Genomic DNA, 21,939 nt, shown 5'->3' with positions numbered 1-21,939 from the left:
AGGCCTAGGTGGGAGGATCACTTGAGGTCATGAGTTCGAGACCAGCCTGGTCAACATGGTGAAACCCTGTCTCTACTAAAAATACAAAAATTAACTGGGCGTGGTGGCGTGCAACTGTAGTCCCAGCTGCTCAGGAGGCTGAGGCAGGAGAATTGCTTGAACCTGGGAGGTGGAGGTTGCAGTGAGCCGGGATTGCGCCACTTACTCCAGCCTGGGGACAGAGCGAGAGTCCGTCTTACAAAAAAAGAAAACGACAAACAAAAGAAAACCAAAACTAAGTTTATCAGAAGGAATGTCTATTCTGCTGTTATTGGACGGAGTTGTCTATCCAAGAATCTCCTTCCCCTCTCCTCCTGTGTTATGGTTGTTTTATATATTACATCTGCAGAGACTGAAAACCTCATCAGACAATCCTATGTTTATAGTTGTTTTATATATTACATCTGCAGAGACTGAAAACCTCATCAGACAATCCTATGTTTGCTTTCAGTTGTCAAACACACTTCAAATAACTGAATAACAGAAAGATAATCTGCTTACCCAGATATTTACCATTTCTGTTCTTTCTTCATTTCTGATGTTTCAGGTTTCCTTGTGGTTTCATTTTCCTTTTATTTGAAGAGCTTTCTTTAGAAATTATTTTAGAGCAAGATTTGTTGACAAGAAATTCTCTCAATTTACATTCATTTCAGAATATCTTTATTTTACCATCTCAATAAAAATTAATAAAAATAAAAAATAAAAATGCTATGTTTCTTCCCCTGGCCTCCAAGGTTTTTATTTTGAAATCCACCGTCATTCAAATTATTCTTCCTTATAAGTGATAGAAGGATTTCTGTGACTGTTTTCAAGCATTTTTACTTTGTCTTCAGTTCTTAGTATTTGATTATGATTTGTCTTGGAATTGACTTGTTTGAGTTTATCGTTTAAGCTTTGCCCATCATCTCGGGTGTGTAAGTTTATGTATTTTGCCAATTTTGTGGGGTTTTTGACCCTATGTCTTCAAACATTTTCTTCTGTGCTACAGCCTTTCTCTGTCTCTGGGACTCTTAACGACACAAATGTTAGACCTTTTAGTATCGGTTCACAGATCCCTGGGGCTTTGAGCATTTTTCTTCAAAAATATTTTCTGTTTTTCAGATTGGATTTTATTGTTTTATCTTCAAGTTGACTGACTCTTTAGTCCAGAGGTTTCCAACTCCCATGCTGTGGCCCAGTATTGGTCTGTGGCCTGTTAGGAATCTGGCTGCACCACGGGAAGTGAGCGGCCAGAAGTGAGCGTTATGGCCCGAGCTGCACCTCCTGTCAGATGAGTGGCGGCGTTAGATTCTCACAGGAGCTCAAACCCTGTGGTGAACTGTGCACTCGAGCAATCTAGGTTGCACGCTCCTTATGAGAAGCTAATGCCTGATGATCTGAGATGGAACAATTTCATCCCAAAACCGTCTCCCCCTACATCCCCCAGGTCTGTGGAAAAATTGTCTTCCTCAAAACTGGTCCCTGGTGCAGATTAGAAGAAGTCTACTACTTCTAATCTGCTATTGAGCCTATCGAATGAGGTGTTTTAAAAAGTCTTGGTGGGCCGGGCGCGGTGGCTCAAGCCTGTAATCCCAGCACTTTGGGAGGCCAAGGCGGGCGGATCACAAGGTCCGGAGATCGAGACCACAGTGAAACCCCGTCTCTACTAAAAATACAAAAAATTAGCCGGGCGCGGTGGCGGGCGCCTGTAGTCCTAGCTACTCAGGAGGCTGAGGCAGGAGAATGGCGTGAACCCAGGAGGCGGAGCTTGCAGTGAGCCGAGATCGCGCCACTGCACTCCAGCCTGGGCAACAGCGTGAGACTCCGTCTCAAAAAAAAAAAAAAAAAAGTCTTGGTTATTGTATTTTTCAGGTTTAAGTTTTTAATTTGTTTCTGCATTATATCTTCTATTTATTTGCTGAGATCTTCTGTCTTTTAATTTATATCAATAGAGTTAACCATTACTTCCTTGAACATTTTTATAACTACTTTGAAGTCTTTGTCAGATAATTTCAATATCTCTGTCATTCCACAGTCATTTGTTGACTGTCTTTTCTCACATGAGTCAAGATTTTGTTGATTATTCATATGCCAAGTAATTTTGGATTGTATCCTGGGCATTTTGAATATTATGAGACTCTGGGTGTTATTTAAAACCAAAGACAGCGTTTTTGTGGTTTTCAGCAAATGATCAGTGCGTTTTAGGGCTGGGCTACAAGTGCCGAATAGCTTTCCGGAAGTTTAGTTTCAGCGTCTGTTCTGTTTTTAAAGACTTGGCATTGTTGTTGGCACCTGTCCCATGTGTGCACCACCCAGTTGCCAGTCTGGGACCCGGGTGTGGTCTGTCCTGTAGTGTCGGGAATACTGCTCTGCTTGGGGTCGGATCTCCACATTGTAGCTTGGGGATGAGCTCAGGAGTTTGTAGACGTCTTTATGGGGTCATGGACCCTCCCTCTCTGCAGTCTGCCTCGTACTTTCTCATTCTCCGAGCCTCCTTTTTTTGGTCTCATGGCAAGAAAACTGAGGCTTTTATTACTCCTCTCCGTCACACACTCTCCACAACTGTGTCCATTTCCAGGGCCAAGCAGCAGGAGTAAAAACTTACCCATTTTTATTCACCAAAACTGAATAGAATTGAGAAATATTTTCAAACTGTAAGTGGAATATTTATTTTGCGTGGAAGAAATACAGTAATGTGTCGCTAAATGATGGGGATGCATGCTGAGAAAGCGTTATATGATGTTGTCACTGTGCGGATGTCACAGAGTGCATTTACGCAGACCTAGCTGGTACAGCCTCCTACGCACCTGCGCTAAATGGTGCGCTACACACCTGTACAGCATGTGGCTGCTCTGACTACTGTAGGCAATATCACACAGTGGTAACTGTGTATCTAAACATAGTAAAAGTACAGTAAAAATACAGTATTATAAGCTTATGGGACCACAGTCACATATGTGGCCCATCATTGATGACACGTTCTTATCCAATGCATAGTTGTAACGCTTAAGAAGAAACAAATGTAGGTGATAAGAAAATGTTGACATCTTCAAAATGTCCATGCTTGTCCCCAAAACTTACTTGTATGCCAGTAAGTGTATGTTGTTTAGAGCCTGGGGAGTGGGGTGCCAAGGGCTATGGATTTTCACTGTTTCTGTCATCAGGTAGGGTTGCCTCTGCTTTATTTCATGTGGCTTTTTCTTTTCGCTCTTTTTTTTTTTTTTTTTTTTTGAGACGGAGTCTCGCTCTGTCGCCCAGGCTGGAGTGCAGTGGCCGGATCTCCGCTCACTGCAAGCTCCGCCTCCCGGGTTCACGCCATTCTCCTGCCTCAGCCTCCCGAGTAGCTGGGACCACAGGCGCCCGCCACTATGCCCGGCTAATTTTTTGAATTTTTAGTAGAAACGGGGTTTCACCGTGTTAGCCAGGATGGTCTCCATCTCCTGACCTCGTGATCCGCCCGCCTCGGCCTCCCAAAGTGCTGGGAGTACAGGCATGAGCCACCGCGCCCGGCCTGGATGTGGCCTTTTCATGGTACACCAGTGTGGGGGGCACATCATCAAGGAAGTGGTACCCCCACCCTGTGACACTCGGTCTCTCAGGGAGGTCAGAGGCCAGAGCACTTGGTCCTGTGTTCTCCTCAGGCCCGCCCTGGAAGCTCCAGAAAACACCGGGAGTGTAAGGGCGACCACTGGCCACACCTGGGCCGCGCTGAGCAGGCATTCATGCAGCCTTGTCTTTCAGTTGCTGTCACCTTTCTTCCCTTCTATCTTATGAGTGGCACTGCCATCTGTTGAGTAACTTAAGACACAAACGTCCGTGTTAGCGTGAACTCTTGCTAACCTCCCGCTCACTCTGTCAGTCAGGCAGCAGGCACTGTGTCCTCTTCCTCCACGTCTTCCTGAAGTCGGTCCTCTCCTCCCCGCTGCAGATGCTTTCTGCATAGAGCCTCCGTCATCTCAGGCTTCCTTTGAGGGACCTTGGGGTCCCTACCTCTGGCCCTGTTCCCCTCCAGTTCATTCTCTGTACTACTGTCAGAATCTTCCTTCCGTAATGCAGACCTGATTAACCTGGTGAAAAGCAACTAGAATTGGTTTCGTGTCACCTTAGCATGACACACAGGCCCTTCCCTGCCTCCCCATGCCGGTGTCTCTGGTGCACTTCACTCGCAGAAACGCTGGTCTCTCTCCTGTCCGGATTCCTCCGTGCTCCAGGGTTTCTCAGGCCTCTGCGCTTTTCACATCTTGTTCCTCCTACTTAGCCTCCCCTTCCTGTTTCCCCACCCCGCTTTCCTGTTGCCTGGCAAGCTTCTACTCATCCTTGAATCCACTTCAGGAATGTCGTCCTCTGTGGCCTTTGATCACCTAGAGTGAGTTAATTCCAGCCTCCAATCCTAGTAGAGTCTGTGTGCGCTTATTGACCTTTTTGTACTCTATTTTGTTGGGTCTGTGTCAGTGTCTCTGAGACTTGGTTCTCAAGGACCTCAGGTCTACTGTGTCTTATCATGTCCTCAGTGCCGGGTACGGTGTCTGGCATCTAGAAGAGGCTCAACCAGAGGATGAGCAGTCAGTTTGCTGTGATTACCATATGGCTTCCTCAGCCTCCTGGGCAGGTTGAGGATCAGACATAGAATGCCCATGAGCCTTTGAAACCAAGTTTTTAGTGGATATTAGACTCACTCAATTTAACCCAACTTGCTTTTTATCTCATGTAATATTGCTCTAATGATTATGACTCTCGAATACCCCATTACTGTTCAGAAAGGAAAAGACTGTACTGTTGCATTGCTTTTTCTCTCATAATCCAAACTGTAGTATTTGCACTTGACTTTTGGTTTCCCTCAAATATACTTTCCCATCATCTTATATATGCCTTGGTGTTATTTTTTAAGTTATTGCTATCTTTTTGTTGGTAAGTTATTTAAAGATATTGCTATCTTTTGTTGTTAAATTTAGGTAAAGTTATTCCTTCATCTGACTATATCTGGGCTATTTATTTTTCTCCATGGAGTTGCTCAGTCATGCCTGGCATATCATTTATTTTCTTGAAGGAGGATATTTATTAGTTTCATTTTGTTTTTTGAGGCGGAGTCTCCCTCTGTCGCCCAGGCTGGAGCACAGTGATGCGATCTCGGCTCACTGCAAGCTCCACCTCCCAGGTTCAACTGATTCTTATTCTTCAGCCTCCTGAGTAGCTGGGATTACAGGCACTCACCACCATGCCCAGCTAATTTTTCTGTTTTTAGTAAAGATGGGGTTTCACCATGTTGGCCAGGCTGGTCACTAACTAGTAGTTTTAGTTTTTGAGAAGCCCCCTGTTCCCTTCTAAGAAAAAAAGAGGGGAGGCAAAAAATCCAATTACTTTGAAACGAAATCTATTTATTTATTTATTTTTCTTTTTAATTATACTTTAAGTTCTAGGGTACATGTGCACAGTGTGCAGGTTTGTTACATATGTATAAATGTCACATGTTGGTGTGCTGCACCCATTAACTCGTCATTTACATTAGGTATATCTCCTAATGCTATCCCTCCACCCTCCCCCCACCTCACGACAGGCCCCAGTGTGTGATGTTCCCCTTCCTGTGTCCAGTGTTCTCATTGTTCAATTCCCACTTATGAGTGAGAACATGCGGTGTTTGGTTTTCTGATCTTGCGATAGTTTGCTGAGAATGATGGTTTCCAGTTTCATCCATGTCCCTACAAAGGACATGAACTCATCCTTTTTTATGGCTGCGTAGTATTCCATGGTGTATATGTGCCACGTTTTCTTAATCCAGTCTGTCACTGATGGACATTTGGGTTGGTTCCAAGTCTTTGCTATTGTGAATAGTGCTGCAATAAATACGTGTGCGTGTGTCTTTATAGCAGCATGATTTATAATCCTTTGGGTATATACCCAGTAATGGGATGACGTATTTGAGGAATAGTATTTGAGGAATACCATTCTAGTTCTAGATCCTTGAGGAATCGCCACAGTCTTCCACAATGGCTGAACTAGTTTACAGTCCCATCAACAGTGTAAAAGTGTTCCTGTTTCTCCACATCCTCTCCAGCACTGAAAAGAAATTTATAATTGACACATAATATTGTACATATTTATAGGATATAATGTGATGTTTCAGTGCATGTATACATAGTATAATGGTCAAATCGGAGTAATTACCATGCCCATCACTTTAAGCATTTGTCGTTTCTTTGTGGGGACAACATTCAAAATCTTCTCTTTAAGTTAATCTTGAAATATATACTACGTTGTTATTTGCTGTAGTCACCCTACTGTGTAATGGAACCCAGAACTTATTCTTCCAGTCTAACTGTAGCTGTGTACCCACTGACCCACCATTCCTGTCCCCTCCTTCCCATGCTGGCATATTATTTAAATCCACAGACACATATTGAATAGCCACTTTGTGCCAGAAACTCTTGGCACTGGGGTACAAGACAAAGCCAGAATCTGTGCCTTGGAAGAACTCCTAGTCTCAGGGGTCAGATGGGTCTGTTCCTAGGGCCGCTGTGAGGCTGGAGCAGGCTGGATGTGCGCTGTCTGTGGGAGTGGGGTTCAGGTGGGATGGTATGGAGCCTCTGAGGCCAGGATACAAGTTACCTGAGGCAGTCAGTGAGTGCCTTGTGGAAATAGAAAAGTGACCATTTCATAAAAAAAAGATGAAGAAGTCCAAGAATTTAATTATTCATTCAATCAATTAACAAATATTTATTGAACACCTACTATGTGCAAGTACTATTCCAGGTGCTCAGAACAAAGCCCATTGCATATGGAACTTGAGTTCTGCTAGGGGAGACAAATAGGCAGGCATATGAATATTTAATATGTTCTCAGGTAATGAAAACACTATGAAGAAAAATAAAGCAGAGAAAGGAAACTTGGGAATAAGGAACTCTGCTGCTTTCTGTGGGCTATTCAGGTGGACTTTCGGAGAATGTGGTGTGCCAGCACAGACAAGACACAGAATCAGGTGGGGCAGAGCCCCCAGGTGGGAAGCACTTTGCAAGCTGGGACAACTGCAGGAAGACCAGACTGCTGGTGTTGAATGAACGAGGGAAAAAGTGGTGGGAAGTAAAACTGGAGAAGTTGCTGAGGACCCAATTCCATGGGGTGTTACAGGGTTTTTATTCTGAGCAATTTGTGGGGAGCCATTTGAAGGTTTTAAGTAGGAAGTAACATGATTTGAGGTGTGCCTTGAAAAGATCATGCTGGTTAGATACCTGATTTGGGGGAACAGGAAAGGAAAGGGGCAGGGAAGAGCAGGCATACAAGTTAAAAAGCTAATAGAGAAATCTACATGTGAGATCATGATAGCTTGGACTAGAATTGGTAACGGTGAGAAGTGTTCAAATTTGGGATATTTTGAAGAGCTGTTGGGATTTTGGAGTGGATTGTATCTAAGATGTGAGAGAAAAAGGAGTCAAGAACAATTTCAAGATTTGGTGGCATTTTGTTGAGGTAGGGCTGGGCGGGGGAAGAATAAGGTTGTAGGAGAAAATCAAGGTTGATTTTAAATGTATTGAGTCTGGGCCGGGTGCAGTGGCTCACGCCTGTAATCTCAGCACTTTGGGAGGCCAAGTGGGGTGCGGGGGGGGGTGGGTCACCTGAGGTCAGGAGTTCGAGACCAGCCAGGCCAACATTGTGAAACTCCATCTCTATTAAAAATACAAAAATTTGTCAGGTGTGGTGTTGGGTGCCTGTAATCCCAGCTACTGGGGAGACTGAAGCAGGAGAGTCACCTGAACCTGGGAGGTGGAGATTGCAGTGAGCTGAGATGGCGCCATCGCACTCCTGCCTGGGCGATGAGAGTGAGACTCCATCTAAAAAAAAAAATAAATGTTTTGTGTCTGAAATGCTGAGTGGAAATATAGCTGGAGTTCAAGAGGCAGCCCATGACTAGAGATCTGAATTTGCAGAGCCTTCAGGATACAGATGGTATTTGACGTCATGAAACTGGAGGGGCACATCCTGGAGGGAGGTGGAAAGAAGGCCAGTGGTGTGCAGCCTGAGCTGTGGCGTCAGGAATCTCAGCTGCCGAGAAGTGGAAGTTATGAGGACTGAGGGTGGATGGGATTTGGTTCAGTGGGGGTCACTGGTGACCTGGAAGAAGGCAATTGTGATAGAATATTGGGAAAAGAAGCTTAACTGGGGTGAGTTGAGGAGAGAGGGCAGGGCAAGAAAGTTGAGACATCAAATACAGGCAGTGCTTTCAGGGGGTCCTACTGTAAGATTAAAGAAATAGGGAAGTTGCTGGAGAAGGATGGGAAGTCAACTGAGGATGTTTTAAGGGCACCATCTATCAGAGCACATTTGTGTGCTGAAGAGAATAACCTGGGCAAAGAGAAAGCAGCTGACTGGGCACGGCGGCTCACGCCTGTAATCCCAGCACTTTCCAAGGCCGAGGCGGGAGGATCGCTTGAACCCAGAAGTTCAAGATCAGCTTGGAAAACAAAGTGAGATTCCATCTTTACAAAAATTTTAAAAAATTAGCTTGGCATGGTGGTGTGTACATGTGTTCTCAGCTACTTGGGAGGCCGAGGTGTGAGGATCGCGTCAGCCTGGAAGGTTGAGGCTGCAGTGAGCCAGGGGTGGCCCCGCTGCTCTCCAGCCTGGGTGACAGAGCAAGACTCTGTCTCTGAATGAATGAGTGAATGAATGAATGAATGAATGAAGCTGATGAGAGTGGAGAGGATAGTGGATGATTGCAGTGACCATATTCACTGAGGTGGTGGGAAGGGTGGGGATGTAGAATAGGAGTAAAGTGGGTCTTTGATGAGCACACAGGTTTACCCACTATCAAAGACGGGGAGGCACGTGTGGAGGTGGCTGCAGGGAGGTTGGGAGATTTGGTGGTTCCCTTTGTGTACACACACACACACACACACACACACACACACACACACTCCACACACCCCCACCCTCCCGCCATGCCTGCAGTGCAGGCTACAAGGAGGAAATGGTGAGATGTGAAGCTGGAAAGGTGGGTGGGGATGGATATTGTGGAGAGGCTCTTCCATCCACCTAAGGAGTTTGGATCTCGTTCTGTGGCAGAGGGGAGCCTGGTGGCTAGTGAGTGTGGGAGGAGCCGGATCTTCTGTGGGATGGAGGCAGCAGGAGCTCCAGTGGGGCTGGGCTGGCGGGAAAACCTGGGCCCAGAGGCTGCTGCCGGGCTGGGTGAGCTCTACTTCTGTATCCGTCAATATGTTGTTAACACGTACTTTTCCGAGGTTGAATAGATTCTTATAGATGACTGAAGAAAATGAAATTAATTCAAGTAGTAATGAAGTGGAACTACGTTAGCTGCCAGGCAAGCGGCTGATTTCCTTTAATAAGTTGAATCATTAATGGGTTGGGAGACTTAGACCTTCGTGTGCGGTAAGGGAGGAAACAGATATGAGTGGGAGAAAATGTGAGGTATGTTGGAAGCAAAACAATCTCATTAGTTACTCTTAATACCCTTAGACCTTCTGTAGGCACTGCTGGTATCTTTTAACAGATGAAGGGGGAGAGTCCAGGGCATTTCAGTCACTGCTCGTAGCACCCAGAAAATCAACTGGTAGACCTAGGATTTAAATGGTGTTCTTGAATTTCTAGTTCTTCACTTGGTCCTTGGACTGAAGCAAAGTGAGAAATCTTGGCGATAAACCGCCTGCAGGATTGGGGACATATCGCTTAGGCTTTATGTTCAGGTCCGCACTATTTCACGTGATCTGTACAGTCTAAAGCGGGAGTTACTTGGCTACCAGCACGGGGGGAAATGTCACACTGCCGTCACTCATTCGATCCCATTGTAAGGCCCTCTGTGGAAGATAAGGTCTCGCCAGCATATACTTGGTTAATGAGTAAAACATGGAGCTTGGGCCAGCACGGTGGCTCACGCCTGTAATCCCAGCACTTTGGGAGGCCAAGGCGGGCGGGTCACAAAGTCAGGAGGTCAAGAGCAGCCTGGCTAATATGGTGAAACCCTGTCTCTACTAAAACTACAGAAGTTAGGCTGGGCGCGTTGGCTCATGCTTGTAATCCCAGCACTTTGGGAGGCCGAGGCGGGCGGATCATGAGGTCAGGAGATCGAGACCATCCTGGCTAACATGGTGAAACCCTGTCTCTACTAAAAATACAAAAAATTAGCCAGGCATGGTGGCGGACACCTGTAGTCCCAGCTACTTGGGAGGCTGAGGCAGGAGAATGGCGTGAACGCAGGAGGTGGAGCTTACAGTGAGCCGAGATCCGGCCACTGCACTCCAGCCTGGGCGACAGAGCAAGACTCCGCCAAAAAAAAAATTATAATAATAAAAAAAAAATTAGCCAGGCGTGGTGGCGCATGCCTGTAGTCCCAGCTACTTGGGAGGCTGAAGCAGGAGAATCGCTTGAACCCGGGAGGCAGAGGTTGCAGTGAGCCGAGATCACGCCACGACACCCCAGCCTGGGCGACAGAGGGAGACTCTGTCTCAAAAAAAAAACCAAAACAACCCAAAAAACCAAAAAAACAAACATGGAGCTTGGCTCGGAGATGGCTGTGACTGCTTCACGTCCTCTCCTGTGAATGCCCTGCCAAGCTAATAGCCCCGGTAAGAGGGGACAGCGTTGTTATAGTTACGTCTCCACATTTTATTGTATTTTATTTATTATTATTATTTTTTGAGATGAAGTTTCACTCTTGTCGCCCAGGCTGGAGTGCAACGGTGTGATCTCGGCTCACTGCAGCCTCCACCTCCCGGGTTCAAGTGATTCTCCTGCCTCAGCCTCCCAGGTAGCTGGGGTTACAGGCGTGCACCACCACACGCAGCTAATTTTTGGGGTATTTTTAGTAGAGATGGGTTTTACCCTGTTGGCCACGCTGGTCACGAACCCCTGACCTCAGGTGATCCACCTGCCTCGGCCTCCCAAAGTGATGGGATTACAGGCGTGAGCCGCCGCGCCCGGCCGAGTGTAAACATTTTAAGATGCATCCTGAGTTCAGAAATGCTAAAATCGGGCAGGGGCAGGAATAGTAAGTGAGAAAGTGCGTTTTAGGATGAGGAATTGGGGGTAGCTCAAATTTGTTTAACATGAAATTCTGGAAAAGGTTGTCCTTTAGAAATAAACTTGTATTTTCGTTGAAGTTTAGTTTTAAGTGTTTTACTGCTAATCCTGACTCCAGAGTTTGGCTTTAGGGTTAAATGAGAGAGTGTGTGTAAGGCATTTGAAGCAGTCCCAGCGCTTAGTGAAGGCTTAATAGACACTCATTGTAAATTGTAATTACTGTTATAATACTTTTCTTAATATACTTTCCAGGGAGCAGCAGATTTTTTGAAGTATTCCCAATTGTTAAATGTTACCTTTTACTTGGTAACCTTTTTTATTTTCTTTTTTTTTTTTTTTTGCAGTAATATCTTCAAGTACTTTAGAACAGTGGTCTCCGACCTCTTTGGCCTGGGGGACCTGTTTTGTGGAGACAGTTTTTCCACGGGGGTGGGGAGGAGGGCGTGGTTTAGGGGTGAAACTGTTCCACTTTGGATCCTCAGGCATTAGAGTCACATAAGGAGCTTGCAGCCTAGATCCCGCTCGTGCACAGTTCACAGCTGGGTTTGTGCTGCTATGAGAATCTAATGCCAGGCCGGGCGCGGTGGCTCACGCCTGGAATCCCAACACTTTGGGAGGCCGAGGTGGGAGGATCACCTGAGGTCAGGAGTCCGGGACCAGCCTGGCCAACATGGCGAAACCCCGTCTCTACTAAAAATACAAAAATTAGCCAGGCGTGGTGGCGCGAGCCTGTAGTCCCAGCTCCTCAGGAGGCTGAGGCAGGAGAATGGCTTGAACCCGGGAGGTGGAGGTTACAGTGAGCCGAGATCGCACCACTGCCCTCCAGCCTGGGCGACAGAGTGAGACGCCATCTAAAGAAGAAAGACCATCTAATGCCGCTGCTGAGCTGACCGGAGGCAGAGCTCAGGCAGGAGTGTTGGCTTGCTGAGGGTCACCTCCTGCTGTGCAGCCTGGCTTCCACCAGTCCCAGCCTGTGAGATGAGGACCTCTGCTTTAGAAGTATTTCTAATTGTAAAAATGTTACTTTTTAGTTGGTAGCATATTTTTTATTAGCAAGAAGACGTAGATTTTAAATTAAATTATGAGTACGCAAAAAAAAAAAAAAAAAAGAACTTACTGAATGCCTGATTGAGTGTGGCACTGGCTCAGTGCTCATTAGAGGAAACGCCTCTCACCCACAGAGGTGGTCCTGCCTGTGGGCTGTTATAACCCATGGCAGACACCACAGAAATGACCACTACCATTGAGCTGTATCATAATGTGCACATATGCCTGAGTCGCTTCTAAGCAGTGTACCTTTAATCCTCATTTCATCTTCCCAGCACCCCCTGCGTTAGGAACTCGTATCATTTCCTTTTCAGAGGGAAGAAATCGGAAGCCGGTATACTCAGCTGGCAGTGGTAGAGCGGAACTGGAGCTCACCGCCTGGCTCCAGAGTGGTGCCCCTAATTACGACGCTGTACAGCCTCTTTCTGATACGAGGTGAACGCTGTTGGTTGCCCACCCAACAACCAGCCCCTTGCTGGAGAAGCCTCGGTTTTGTGTGGTTGGTTACCCCTCCCTGTGTGTCCTTGTGAAGGCGAATCTGGCCCACATTTCCGTGAGTTCATCCTGGATCATGTAAGTTGATCATGGTGTTCCATTTCTCCTTGCCAAGGATTCGGTTAGGCAGGGACATTTGACAAGATTCTGGCTGCGGGAATATGAGGAGTAACTCTCCGCAGGCTTCTCAGAAAACGTTCTTCACAGAGACATAGACATAAAAGGAAGGACATCTCTTCCTCCCCTGAACCTAGCAATGTGGCCGCGAGCTTGTACCAGCCTGGGGATGACGCCAATGCCAAGTAAGGCACAACCAAGAAAATGACGGAGAAGCAGAGCTCTGACAGTCTATACCTGGAGGCGCCCATCCCTGTGCCTTTCATTCTGTGAGCGAAAAAGACCCTTCATCGCTTAGGCCAGTTTGAATGGGCTTTTCTGTTACTGGTAGCCAAAGGGGTGCTAAGTTGGAGCGTCCCTGCAGGCAAAGGGTGACCGGTAGGCTGAGATCTAGACGCCCTCAGCCAGAGTCCCACGCCCGTTACCTCCACCACTAGGAGCCTCGTTTGATCAGGGAATATGCAGATGTGTTTTCTCTTTGTATCATGGCATTTTAAAGAGTGGGAAGCATTGTCTTAACTGATCAAAAACATGGAATAGGAACGTTATGTGTCAGTATGCATCGATAATATTTTAAAGAATAAATGTATGTTTCTAAGAAAATGTCTTTTGCCCCTCATTCTTTGGGCTGGATTCCCTCCAGACCTCATTCAAGTATGATTTCCTCCGAAGAGCTTTCCCGAACTTCACCGGCCATTACTTGCTGTCTCCTCGGAAGATTCTTAGTATTTCTGTTGGCAGTTACGTCGCTGTGCTGTGGTGATTGGTCTTTGAAGTCTGTCTTTGCCAGTGGACTGTAAGCTCTGGAGAGAAAGTAGTTCCTGGTTGAGAATGGCTGTCAGCTCAGAACAAGCTCAACTGTAGTAGCTAAATTAACCTAGATGTGGCAGTCATGCTAGATACTGTGACTCCTACAATACTGATTCTCAGTCCTCGCTGCTTTTTAACCACGTCCTGATTCCCATCCCTGGAGGTGGTGATGTATTTGGTGTGGGCTACAGCCCAGACATTGGTGCTTTAAAGGCCCCGGTGATTCCAGCGTGCAGACAAGTTGGGAAGAGAGTTGCAGGAAGGGAGTGACATAGCCAGAGGGAAAGACAACAAAGAGCATTTGAGAACTGTGATGACAGTGGATGTGAAAGGGATCAGCAACACTAGATGTCACTGGGTCCAGAGAGTCCAACAAGGAGCTTGTCACAGTAGCCCTGATGAGAGATGATGAACCCAGAACAAGGGTGGACCCCGTAGACATAATAATTTGAGCAGCTGCTATGGGAGATGCCTTATGTCAGTGTCATCTTAGGTAGTTCTCCTCATCCTGCCTACACCAGAGAAGCCTTTTAAAAATACAAGTACTTGGATCCCACCCCAGAGATTCTGATTAAATTGATCTGGGGTAGCTTCTAGGCAGCAGTACTTTGAAATTTTTTTAAAGCTCCCCAGATGACTTTAATGAGTTGCCAAGGTTGGGAATTACTGCCTTGGAAGAACAGCAGTAGGACTCAACCCTAGTTCAATGTCAGTATCACAGGCTTCCTGACTTGAGATGTGGAGGAGAGGTTTGCATAGACCGGGGTGGGAAGAGGAGTGGCTGGGAGTTGGGCATAGGGTAAGGAACAAGGAGAGAAGATAGCTAGCTTCTGCATGGAGTTCAGTTTGAACTGACAGTGGGATCGGACATCGTGACAACTTTTGGCTGTGTGTTTACACAGGCCTAACGAAGGTAAGCTGGAAGACTGAGAGCAGAGTTTCTCAGTGTGGCTCATAGACCACTGGGGATGCCCCCACCATACCCCAAAGTCAGTTAGGTGACCTGCAGGGGCTTTCGCAGTTTCAGAGGAAACACCAATGCAGTCATTTTATTCTTACATGTTTTATTCATTAAAAATGTTAGTGGAATCCTGTTATTAATCATCTTTAAGATTATGTATATGCCAAAAAGAGTGTTAATCACTTTGTCTTGGCTACTATTTGGTCAGCTGAGTGCAGTTCACCTCAACTGATATATTTTTCCATTATCTGCCATTCTTATTCACACATTTTCATTGACTTTAGGTATTCTATGCCAATTCCAAAAAATAGCTCAATGACTGAGTGTTGAAGGGCAAAAGGAGAAATAGAATGAATCAAGTAAATATTAGAATTCTTAAAAATATTAGAACTATAGTGACTAGGACCGCAGTACAGATATAGAAATCTATATGTAGTGGATGAGAAAAATGATTCCTTTGAGTAGAATGATTTAACACAAACAGCCAAAAAAGGAAAAAATAATTACAACTATATGAAATTAGGTTTTATTGAACAAGGATGGGCGCGGTGGCTAATGCCTCTAATCTTAGCAGTTTGGGAGGCCGAGGTGAGCAGATCACTTGAGGTCAGGAGTTTGAGAGCAGCCTGATAACTGGTGAAACCCTATCTCCACTAGTGTGGTGGCGTGTGCCTATAGTCCCAGCTACTTGGGAGGCTGAGGCAGAAGAATTACTTGAATCTAGGAAGCAGAGGTTGCAGTGAGCTGAGATTGCGCCACTGCACTCCAGCCTGGGCGACAGCGTGAGACTCCGTCTCAGAAAAAAAATATTATCCAACAAGTAGTCCATTCAATCTCACGTCACTGTGTACTGTCCTTTTATCAGATGGTGACATGAAGTCATGAAGCTTTTCTATTATTTTTAAACACGAAGATAAACCTATTGTTTCCAGAATATATCCAAAATAGTATTTTTCAAAGTGAGATTTGAAAATGTTGAATTTGAGATTCTACAGTGATACCAGAAATGAGGTCAAAATGTCAGAGGCAGTATTCAGAGCTCTACTCCACTCAGAGAAAACAAGGTACAAGACGCACTACTGTTGGAAAACGTAGTAAGATTAGCTTTGACGTTAACGATGAGTTTAATGTGCAGAGAAGGCAGAATAGGGTCTTGGCAAAATGCTTCATCAGACAGATGTAAGATCCATGGTACACGCGTGGAAAAGCGGTTCCTCTCATAGGTACATGGGGGCAGGTCTTTCACTTCACACTTGGGCAGAACCAGTGAGGTGCAGTGTCCCTCACCTCTTAGCACATGCGCAGTACTTATGTGAGCCGGAACCTAGCACATGCGCAGTACTTATGTGAGCCGGAACCTAGCACATGCGCAGTACTTACATGAGCCGGAACTTAGCACATGCGCAGTACTTATGTGAGCCGGAACTTAGCACATGCGCAGTACTTATGTGAGACGGAATTACCTGATGAGTTTTTGTTCAATGAAAATCCACATCGTAAGAGAAGACTGCTTTGTTTGATTTGGTTAATGATTATATTGTGAGTCATGAAGGAGAATGAAAAAGGTAAGTTGGGATCCGTGGCAACCAGTAAGAAAGGACAGAAAGGACATTGTTACATGACTCAAAGAAGGTGCATTAGAAAGTGGTGGATGGCAGTATTTTATTTTCAGAATGTGGTGGTCTGTACTGTGCCTCCCGACACTGTAGTTGAAAGGAATTGTGAAAATGTGACAATTTCTTATAAAAATGAAGAAAATGGGCAGCAAGTCATGTACTGGAGGCAAAGGTGCCTCACGAAAGATTTTGGAATGTGGTGTGAATTAAAAACATGACACTGAACAGTGTCTGTAAAGCCCATTTCTATTATTTAGGTGGCTTTCTCAAATAATGTGCTATTTTAAGGCTGAACATTAAGATTTTTAATGCTAAGCACAAGAAATCCTGTTACAGATATGTGAGGGCAGAGACCATCTTCTGGTTTCCAGCTGTATCCCTAGTGCCAAGCAGTGTCACCAGTAGCTACTAAATATTTGCTGAATGAATGGATTTTTATTAATTAGTCAAAGAACTGATGACATGCTATAGGTTATGTTTTAAAACGACATCCAAATGCTAAAACATGCTTGCCAACTGCAACCCAAAAGTAGGTTACACATCTATTTGTTGATTTCACTTCCCCAATGGAACATTTAACCCAGCCTTCTAGCTCTTGAATTTATTGTGCCCATCAATTTATGTTTACCGTAATAAACGTGAAATCAACTCATAATTTGTAGGACTGTGTTGGATCGGAACATCCAAATGTATCCGACAGAGCCACCAAACGAGCTCTACATATGAGTTAGGATTTTCTAACTTAGAAGAAGTAAAAAGTAAGAAAATGAACTACCTGGAGGACAACTCAAACAGTTTGTCATTATCCAGGTAACACAATGCTCATTAAGCTTGATAAATGATGGCCTAGAAATAGAGAAAATATATAAATTATCCTTATGGAAACTACATTATACAAAGTCATAGGTATTCTGACTTTGTTCTGGGGTGAGACTGAAAGAATATATATAACAAAGGACAGGCATGCTCCTATTATCAGATGTCACCATTGAGGAAACATTAGAATAAGAACCCCAGCAATAGAACTCATATGTAGGTTTCTTGCCTGGGGTTGCTCACACCCTAAGTTCTATCTACCGAGGCCACGAAGCAGCTCCTCCAGGCACCAGCTCTAGGGTGGAGGTACAGCGGCACGGAGCTTAATGGCCCTGACCGTGAATGGCCGGGAATGTGCCACATCTGCGCATTTGACTCAGGCCACGTGTTCACAGACCAGCGTGCACACGTCCACACCACACCTGATAAGTGTCTGCACTTATCAAAGGTATAGTGTTAGCGCAGGTTTCTTTCTTCAGTGTGGCGGGTAAGGGCTCATGTATAAAACTAGGTAGTCTCAATAAAAATAATTGGGCCGGCCGGGCGCGGTGGCTCAAGCCTGTAATCCCAGCACTTTGGGAGGCCGAGACGGGCGGATCACGAGGTCAGGAGATCGAGACCATCCTGGCTAATATGGTGAAACCCCGTCTCTACTAAAAATACAAAAAACTAGCCGGGCGAGGTGGTGGGCGCCTGTAGTCCCAGCTACTCGGGAGGCTGAGGCAGGAGAATGGCGTGAACCTGGGAGGCGGAGCTTGCAGTGAGCTGAGATCCGGCCACTGCACTCCAGCCTGGGCGACAAAGCGAGACTCCGTCTCAAAAAAAAAAAAAAAAAAAAAAAAAAATTGGGCCAAAGAGTTATTTACTACCCTTGAGATCAAGGGGAGGCCAGGGTAAAAGAGGCAGCAGAAGGCCGGGTGCAGTGGCTCATGCCTGTAATCCCAGCACTTTGGGAGGCTGAGGCAGGCAGATCACCTGAGGTCGGTAGTTCAAGACCAGCCTGACCAACATAGAGAAACCCTGTCACTACTAAAAATACAAAATTAGCCGGGTGTGGTGGTGCACGCCTGTAATCCTAGCTATTCTGAAGGCTGAGGCAGGAGAAGCACTTGAACCCGGGAGGCAGAGGTTGTGGTAAGCTGAAATCACGCCATTGCACTCCAGTCTGGGCAACAAGAGTGAAACTCTGTCTCAAAAAAAAAAAAAAAAAACATGCAAGAAGATGATGGGGGATGGCATCTATGTAAATGTCATATTGCAAAGAATTCGTAAAAAGCAATTTGGCTGAAGTGACTCATAGGATAGTTCATAGTGCTTCAACATTAATTGGCCTATAAGAAATAAAAGGTAGCTTGTCATTCATTATTTAAGCTGGTAGATGCATCTCTAGCATCTGAAATAAACATGGAGAGGCCAAGGGTTCGCTCGTGGCCCAGCAGACTACTAGAGGAGGGTCTGATAGGCCCGAATTTGAATCCCAGCTTGGCCACTTACCAGGTTCTTGTCTTTGGGGACGTGACCTAACCTGTCTTAGCCTCAGTTTCTCATCTGTAAAATGGGGCTGTTGAACTTAAAGTTCGTTCCTGCTCTGGACATATTGTAAGTGAAGTACTTCAAAGTTTTTCTAACTGCTTCCCAAAGCTGCTCTGGGCTCTCTGAAAAGTACCTTTGCTCAGGACATTCTCTTACGTGAAACTGTCCTCACCTTCTGCCTCTGTGAAGATTCAGCAGCCTGAAGACAGCTCCCCTAATTTCCTCCACCATCTTTTCTCCGTCCCTCTCATCGCAGAGTTCTTGTTACGTTCTCTTACAGCAGTTCTTAAGGTTGTCATTTCTTCAACCATGTTGTAACTGCTGTGCATTCACCTCCTGTGTGTTCATCTTAAACTGCAGAGCCATACTGACAACAGCGTTGGAAATTTCCGATTTGCTTTGGTAGGATTAATCTCCAACGACTTAATATTCCTTTCCCATCTGGAAACTGGATGGAATAACAGCAAGATGGCTGCTCTGGTCGGAGCGCATCTTCCTTATCCTCTGGGAGGAGAGATTGAGAGTACGTTAAAATGTGCTTCTTCTCAGGGCGTCTCACCTTGTAAATATTATTTGACTTCTTAGGATGTTAAAACAAGCCATTAAAGTTTATATTTCTACTATCTATCTTATAAAATTACAGATTGTCTTAAAGCAGAGCGAGTTATCAGTATTTCAAGCCAAACCCTAATATATGATGCAGAACAAGGAACCAAGGTGAGACTGAAAGGTGAACTTGCAAATACAGGCTTATAATTTCATGGAATATGATTATTTAGCTATTTTAAAGCAGTGGCTTATCTACTACAGGTTACTTACTGTATGGCAAAAATGAAAATGCAGATCTCTGTGGATCCAAAAACATTTTGGAAGCTATGTTAAGACATCATTTACGTTGGTTTTCACGTAAGTGCTGGGCTTTGAAGCATTGTTTATTTTTTTAAGACACAGGATCTCACTGCATTGCCCAGACTGGAGTACACTGGCGTGATTATAGCTCACTGCAACCTCCAACTCCTGGGATAAAGCAAGTCTCCCAGCTCAGCCTGTAGCTCAGCCACCACGTCTGGCCTGAAGCATTTCTAGGGCTAGTTTGGGGAAAAAAAAAAAAAAAGCATTTAGACCCCTGGTTGATTTTTACATCGTTTTGCCTTCTGATTTTCCCATTGCTCAATGCTGATTCTTGGCCTAGCGGTATATAGTGGACATGGTTCTTGGCCTAGCGGTATATAGTGGACATGATTCTTGGCCTAGGGTATATAGTGGACATGGTTCTTGGCCTAGCGGTATATAGTGGACATGGTGCTAGAATGGAGGTGCTGTGTTTGTCTCTGTCTGAAATATCTGGCCCTGTACAGATGGGGGAAGTAGGGAGTAAACCCTTTCCAGATGTAAACCTCTGTGTTTTAGCAAAATAACGTTATGGATTCTTTATTAGTTTCCTGTGTCTGCTGTAACAAATTACCACAAACTTGGTGGCTTAAAACAATGGAAATGGATTCTGTGACAGTTCTGGAGACCAAAAGGCTGAAATCAGTACGACTAGGCTAAACTAGTCAAGGTGGCAGCAGGACCACACTCCCTCCTGAGATTCTAGGGGAGAATCTTGTTCCTTGCCTCTTCCAGCTTCTGGTGGCCACTGGTGTTCCTTGGCTTGTGGCCACATCACTCCAGTCTTCATAGCCAACGTCACCAACATCTTTGCTATGGACTGAATGTTGATATCCCTCCCAGAGTAGATGTGTTTAAATCCTAACTCACTGTGATGGGATTAGGAGATGGGCCTTTGGGAGGTGATTAGGTCATGAGGATGGAGGGGAGAACCCTCATTAATGGTATAAGTGCTTTATAAAAGACACTGAGACTGGGCTTGGTGGCTCACGCCAGTAACCTCAGCACTGTGGGAGGCTGAGGCAGGCGGATCACCTGAGATCAGGAGTTGGAGATCAGCCTGGCCAACATGGTGAAACCCCGTCTCTACTAAAAATACTAAAATTAGCTGGGAGTGGTGGCGGGCACCTGTAGTCCCAGCTACTCGGGAGACTGACGCAGGAGAATGGCGTGAACCCGGGAGGCAGAGCTTGCAGTGAGCCAAGACTGCAGCACTGCAGTCTAGCCTGGGTGACAGAGTGAGACTCCATTTCGAAAGAAAAAAAAAGACATGAAGGTGGAGGTTGCAGTGAACTGACTGTGCCCCTGCACTTTAGCCTGGGCGACAGAGCAAGACTCTGTCTCAAAGAAAAAAAGATAGGAGAGCTTGTTTTCCCTCTCTGTTCTTTACCATGCGAGGATGCAATGAGAAGGTAGTCATCTGTAAAGCAGAAAGAGGGCCTTCAGTAGGAACCTGACTGTGCTAGCATCCTGACCTCAGATATCCAGCCTCCAGAAGTGTGAGAAATACATTTCTGTTTATAAGCACCCAGTCTATGGTACTTTGTTCTAGCAGCCTGAACTAAGGCCATCTTCAAATCTCTGTTGGTGCTGTCTTCACATCCCCCTGTCCCCTGTCTGCCAAATCTCCCTTTGCCTGCCTCTTACAAGGACATGTGTGATTACAATTAGGGTCCGTGCAGATAATCCAGGATAATCTGCCTAACTCAAGATCCTTATTAACTTCATTCCAACTGCAAAGACCCCCGCTCTCTTTTCTTTTTTCCCCATACACGGTAACATTCACAGTTCCAGGAATTAGGGTGTGAATATCCTTTGGGGGCCATTTTCCAGCCTCTCACAGACTCCATTTGTTCCGTATGAATCAATGCTCACTGCCTCTTAGGTCTTCTCTCAGCCTATTCCGTCCTGGTGTGGTGGGATCCAGAGTTAGGACACGGGCTTTGGGGTCAGCTAACCTGTGTTGGAATCTCTTCTTTGCTGCCTACTGATTCTAGGTCTGGGGCATGTTGCTTAAGTTCTTTATGCTTTTGTCTGCTCATCTGTAAATGACAGGCACTATTATACTCACGTTTTCTGTAAATTAATTAATTAATAAATTCAGCAGACATTTATTTAGGGCCTCCTATGTACTCAACACTAAATTCTTTGGCTACAGTGATGAACAAATAGAGACACTCCCTGTCTTCAAGGGGCTTATAGTCTGGTTGGGGAGATAGTTATTAAACAAATATTCTCAAAAATGGAGTACAACGAACTGGTCAGTCCTACGTGGGAGAAATGCAGGGTTAGAGGAGAGGCTCCTGGCGGGACCTTGGGGCAGGTGCCTCTGAGGCAGTGATGTGGAGGCTGAAACCTGAAGGGCAGTGGAACGTGAGCCAGGCCAGCAGTAGGAAGAAGGGCATATTATACAGGGATTGGAAGCAACTTGGAACTCTGGAGGACCTGAAAGAAGTGTTCGTGGAATTTAGTCAACTAAGGGAAGATTGGCATGAAATGAGATTGGCAACATCATGAGGGCGTCAGACCAAGCAGGGCCTCATATAAATCTGAGCTTCATTCTGAGTGTATTGGGAAGCCCAGAGGGTTTAAGCAGTGGCAAGGGTGGGG

The 21,939-nt window shown here is 45.5% G+C and overlaps 1 protein-coding gene and 1 long non-coding RNA gene across 51 annotated transcripts in view; one reads left to right on the top strand and one right to left on the bottom strand.

Moving 5' to 3' along the window:
• The window catches only part of AOPEP (aminopeptidase O (putative)), a 365,171-nt gene that overhangs the window by 111,905 nt on the left and 231,327 nt on the right, over window positions 1–21,939 (top strand). The window lies entirely within an intron of this gene.
• Window positions 354–566, bottom strand: LOC135967528 (uncharacterized). Its single transcript, XR_010581716.1, has 2 exons — window positions 461–566; window positions 354–399 (listed from the first exon to the last, which is right to left on the bottom strand). It is a non-coding gene; the product is annotated as an uncharacterized lncRNA (long non-coding RNA).

The sequence above is a fragment of the Macaca fascicularis genome, chromosome 15 (assembly GCF_037993035.2).
Source record: "Macaca fascicularis isolate 582-1 chromosome 15, T2T-MFA8v1.1".
In the NCBI taxonomy this organism is placed as follows: Eukaryota; Metazoa; Chordata; class Mammalia; order Primates; family Cercopithecidae; genus Macaca; species Macaca fascicularis.
Note: the sequence above shows the minus strand (reverse complement) of the source record. Positions and strands in the feature narration are given on the sequence as shown.